Source organism: Alligator sinensis, unplaced genomic scaffold, assembly GCF_000455745.1.
Source record: "Alligator sinensis unplaced genomic scaffold, ASM45574v1 scaffold696_1, whole genome shotgun sequence".
NCBI classification, from domain to species: Eukaryota; Metazoa; Chordata; order Crocodylia; family Alligatoridae; genus Alligator; species Alligator sinensis.
The window spans coordinates 214,673-219,996 of record NW_005843186.1 but is presented as its reverse complement, the minus strand read 5'-3'; the positions used below and the strand labels follow the sequence as shown (position 1 = coordinate 219,996).

Below are 5,324 nucleotides of genomic sequence, written 5' to 3'. Positions count from 1 at the left end.
TGGGCGGGGGGGCGGGGGGGGGGGGCGCTCCCTGCCACTGCGTGCATTCCAAGAGGGCACAGGGGCGGGGGACGTGTGCCCTTGGATCTGCATGGGTGGGAGGGGGGACTGCAGCTGCGGACGGAGCCGGGGCCACACTGGGCTCTTCCTCACACGTGGGGGAAGGGGTTGGGCCAGGGCTGAGCTCATGTTTGGGCAGCAGCGGTGCTGGGAGGGGGCTGCAGTGGGGGGCTGTAGCCCCCCCAGATTTTGCTGTAGCCCTCCTCCCAGTGCTGCCACAGTCCTCACGTGCTGGGAACACAGCCCCAAATGTGGCCTTGCAGCCCCGAGTGCATCCCCCCACACACCAGGAAGAGCCCAGCACAGCCCCGGCCTCAGCTGCAGTCCCTTCCTGCCCCCGCCCCATGCAGATCTGGGGGCAACCCCCATTCCCTCCCGGGGTGTGCGCAACAGCGCCCCTTGGACAAGCCGCAGCTCTGTTCTGTGCCTTGTCCTACCCTGGCTGTGCAGTGCTAGCCCCAGCCCCACTCCCTCCCTCGCTGCAGAGGGCATTGATCTGCTCCTCATGCCCCTTCCCTCCCCCCTCCCCTTCTACCACAACAGACTTAGCAGCTGCATGCAGCTCTCCAAGCTGCCAGGCTGTGCTCCTCACTGCCTTCATGCATGTTGCAGCTGTGCGCGTGCAAGAGCATTTATTGGCCACATTATCAGTCATACCAGGCCAATTTCTGATGCAATCAATTTTCTTTATATCAGTGCCAATCTGATATCAGACCAACGTATCGGTGCGCCTCTAGTGAAAAGTTTTTTACAGGTTGTGGAAAGCTGGCCCCTGCTGCAAGAAGCTAACAACTTGGGGCCACTGTTCTGCATTTGTATCGAGGGTTCCACTTGTTGTGCATCTCGCTGCATTCAGATCAGATTTAAAGCAATTTAAGTCTATGAAGACCACCTATACATGAGGTGGTATGAGGTGTTGTTGAGGCAAGTGATCACGCAGTGAAAGGTTGTAGCTGCACAAGGTGATAAAATAATCATAGATACTAGGACTGAAAGGCGGACGTTGCCGGGTATCCTGGACACTGACCAGCTATGAAATATCTAAGGGGCAGAGGGTTGTTAAGTCTCCTCAGACAGCCAGGGCCTTTGGTGTGTTATCTCTGTTAGGGGTGGATTTGGGGGTCATGGATATACATAGAGCTACACCCTGCTCTTATATACCCTATAAATACACAGAGACTCCAGTAAAGTTCAAAAGAATGTTATAAACTCACCATCACAGGAAAAACAAGATTAACATTAGGAAACATACGTAACACCAAGCATTAACTATATACACTGGTTAACTACAATACACCATAAACAGACAGCGAAGTGCAGCATCAGGGCCTTCACAGGCCCACTGAGCTGGAGTGACAGTCGGGCCCTCAGTCTTTTTCCTCAAAGGGTACTCGGACCGAGAGTGAGGGAAGGGTGATAATTACTAATCCAATGAATGATCGAGGTCCTGATCCAATAACGCTTTTACAGGTAAGTATCCAATTATAATCCAGTCCAATAGGTCACCCCTTTCTCACTGCTACAGTCACTGCGCATATGCCTCAGACACGCAGGTATATGATCACCAACCAAGTAAGCTTGCACACCATTCAAACCTCAAGTACTCTCAAGCATCCATATTCCATGGAATATTGAATCCTGTCAAAGCAGGTTTTCACGAGCCTTAAAGTTAGCACAAATATGTCAGAAAATGCTACACTATATCATGGTATGCTTCCTCTGATAACTGATCCCTAGGTTTAAAAAATATGGATGATGTTTAAGTAGTTCAGTCTTGCCACTGTTTTTTTTTCTAGCTTTTCTTTCAACTGCAATAGTTTTAAATGCAAAGGTTTCAAAAAATCATTCTGCTTTTTCTCAAAGCTTGTAATTAGTTGACATTGCTGTGCAAAATACTGTACATAATGTAGCCTTCATTTCTTATAGCATCATATTTTTCCTAAAGCAAATTTAAAAGGAAAATATTTTTTTAAAAAATCCTACCAAACTGGCTGCACAAAGACACGTCAAGAGTGCTAAATCATATTTCCTCTGAAAGCTACTCTAAGATTATCTTGTTAAAAAGGCAAATTTTGCCTTCAATTTTATTAAGAGACTGCATGATGACTGAATGCACTTTTCATTTATTAAATTTCTGAGAGAAACAGAAGTTTGCTAATTGGAACTGTCAAAATTATTTCTTAAAAAAACCTCTTGATTTAGAAATAAATCATTCAAAGTTCAAAATCTTGGCAGTAACTATTACTAGATGTGTTCCCTTTTTATCTTTTTTTCTAGGGGGAATAGTAGCATTTTGCAAAATGCATTCTTTTTTTCCAAACCTGAATATTATGATTATGATCTTCAGCATGTAAACTGGTATGTAGAAAACCTGCTAGAGTGGTTGCTGCTACTTTTTTTTTAATTAGATTTATCTGCAAGTTCTTTAAAAGGCATTACAGGAAACCATGCAAGGCTCGGAAACTCTCAGCATTTTTCACAAATGTCAGTAGTATTGATATTGGACATTGAACTCTTTTGATTTTTGGGTTTCTTTGTGGTTAGGCTTTTTAAGGAGGTGTGTTGTTAGTGTGTTGTTTTGTTTTGTATTTTTAAGTGAGTTTGGCCTTTTATAGACTTCCTTTTTTCCCCTGACTAGTAGAATTGGGCTTTTGGAGAGGTTTCTTTTTACTTGTCTTTAAGAAATGCAGATCCAATAATAAATCCATAATATTACACGGGAACAGCTAATAAATTCCAGTTGTATATGCAAGTAAACATGTAACTTAAAATTACTTGCGGTACTTGGTGAATTTAACATTTTGATTAGTATTTCCTTTCTGGTTATATTGTAATAATTCCTACATTGAGAAAATAGAGAAAAAGACCACACTTTGTATTACAATTCTTAAGTTGTTTAATAGTTAATTTTTAATATAAAGCTTTGAATGTAAAATACTCAAAATATATTCATAACTGAACATGCAATTAAAATACTGAATAGAATATTTGGAATGGGTCCAGCTGACTCCTAAAAACATTGACTTTGCACTGTGTTCCATGCAGGACCATCCACATCATCTCTGTGGTATCCCATTAGCTGTGTTGGATCAAAACTCTGGTTGCTCACAGATCTAATTGCAGGATCTGGTGTGAGTTTTTTGTGGGCGTTTCAAGAGCAGATAAAAAAGAGATTTCATAGATGTAAAACTTGTGGCTTGTGATTATGTCTGCAACACTAATAAAATTTTGTCCCTGAGGATTTCATATGTTAATGCTTGTTTTAAAAGTGAATGTAAAGGGCCTCATTGGTCATTTAGTCAAGCCCTGTGCTATGGTAGGCAGCACATCATAATATTCATTCAATAAATGTATCAATCTCCAGAGTAACTCTGATGTTTTGCTTGTTGTCTACAACATCCATTACCTCCCCCAAGAAAGATGAGTTAGTTTGGCAAGAACTACTTTGGGGAAATCTAGGTGGCATTTCATCTCATTTTACATTATTTCCATGTCCTGAATTATTCTTTCTTTCAAATTTGTTCCAAAGCCTTATTTGTTGTTGAGGTTAGTCTAAGTGGTCTGTTGCTGCCTAAATTACTTTTCCTTTCTTCAGTATAGATACTGCTTTTGCTATTCTCTAATTGTATAACACCATGCCAGATATAATATATTTTTTAGAAATACTTGCTAGTGGGTTTGCAATTTCATACATCAGTTCTTTCCACTTTCTGGGCTAGAGATTTATCTGTTCTGACCCAGAACTGAGTGATTTATTTATTTATTTTTATTTATTGCTCCTACCTTGGTTGTGGTAACTTCCTTTCCCATACCTTCCCTTGTATTAGCCATCGTTGTCCCCATAGCCAACATCATAATTCTTAACGAAACTTTGAGGAAAAGAATTCACTTAGGTCTTGGGTTACACCTAAATTATTGTTAATCCCCATCCTCACCCCTCCACTTCTGATTCTCTCTGTATGTGGCTGAAGAGCCTTTTGCCATTTGTTTTAACTTCCTCCGTGAAGTCTAGCTCATCTCAGCCTTTGACAATTCTCACTTTAGACTGTGGCTCCTTGCTCCCTACAATATAGCTTTTCTTGTTTAGCAGTCTTTTTTTTTTTCAGTCTGCATAGGTGATCTCCTTATTTCTAATATCTTTGAGATGTTTGTTTTTCCAGTTAAGTCTGAACCCACTTCCTGAGTTTTAGCGATTTTTTTCCAATACAGAGAGAACCCTTGACCAAATGCAGTTAAATCTACAAGCAAACGAGCAAAATTTTAAGCATAAATCAGACCTACATACACTTTGAGCCAGATGCTGTCAACTATATTCATGCGTAATGTTACTTTTATGTAGAATAAGGCTTACTCTACAGTAGCCTGCTTAACACCATTGATAATTATCATTAGCTTGTAAGTTAATTTAAAGGCATAATTTGGAAGAGCTCTGTCATTTCAGAATGTAAAGCATCAGTTTATTTGTAATGGATAAAAGGCAAGGATTTTTAGGGTGAAATTTTTATTAGACTGACTGCATAGTTGGGATAGAGTTAGACAAGCTTTTGAATGCAAGACCTTCTTTATCAGGTCCGTTTGTAATGGACAGAAATTCTGACCTCATCCAGAATATATTTAAAGAAAACGTACGTGCATTTGATGGAGGTTCAAACTTTTGCTTGTATTGACAGACAAGGTTCCTTGGGTGAATTTGATATCTTTTATTAGAGCAACCCAAATGGTTGGAGAATAGTTTTATTAAGCAAGCTTTCGGGTTCAAAAACCCTTCGTCAGGCTAAGGAAGCTTCAGCAGTTGGTGTGTGGTCTTCCTGGATGGAATGAAAAGTAAGCAAGCCAGGGGCTGGGCTGGGCTGGGCTGGGCTGGGGAGTCAGTTGTCGGGCAGATTATAATGTATCAAAAATCCAATGTCTATGTTTAGTCCATGATCTCTAGTATCCAGCAGGTTGACGAAATGGAGCTCATAGGCTCGTCTCTGGGAAGTGTTGTGTAAGTTTCCCTTGAGGATCAGGACTGAGAGATTGGAGAGAGAGTGGCCCGCCTGTGAGAAATGTGCCCCCACTGGTAATTGAGTGTTTCTGTCTTTTGATAGATTTCCGGTGTGCATTCATTCTGGTGCGCAGTTCTTGTTTGGTCTCTCCTACATATCTTCCATCAGGGCATTTGGTGCATTGGATGAGGTATATTACATTTCTGGAGGTGCAGCTGTAAGATCCAGGGATGCTGATGGCTCTGTTGTGGGGTGTAGTAATAGTGGGGGTGGTGG

At 41.5% G+C, this 5,324-nt stretch overlaps 1 protein-coding gene across 4 annotated transcripts in view; it reads left to right on the top strand.

Annotated features, from left to right (window-relative positions):
• The window catches only part of PPFIBP1 (PPFIA binding protein 1), a 183,965-nt gene that overhangs the window by 59,537 nt on the left and 119,104 nt on the right, over positions 1–5,324 (top strand). The gene's annotated exons all lie outside the window — the stretch shown is intronic.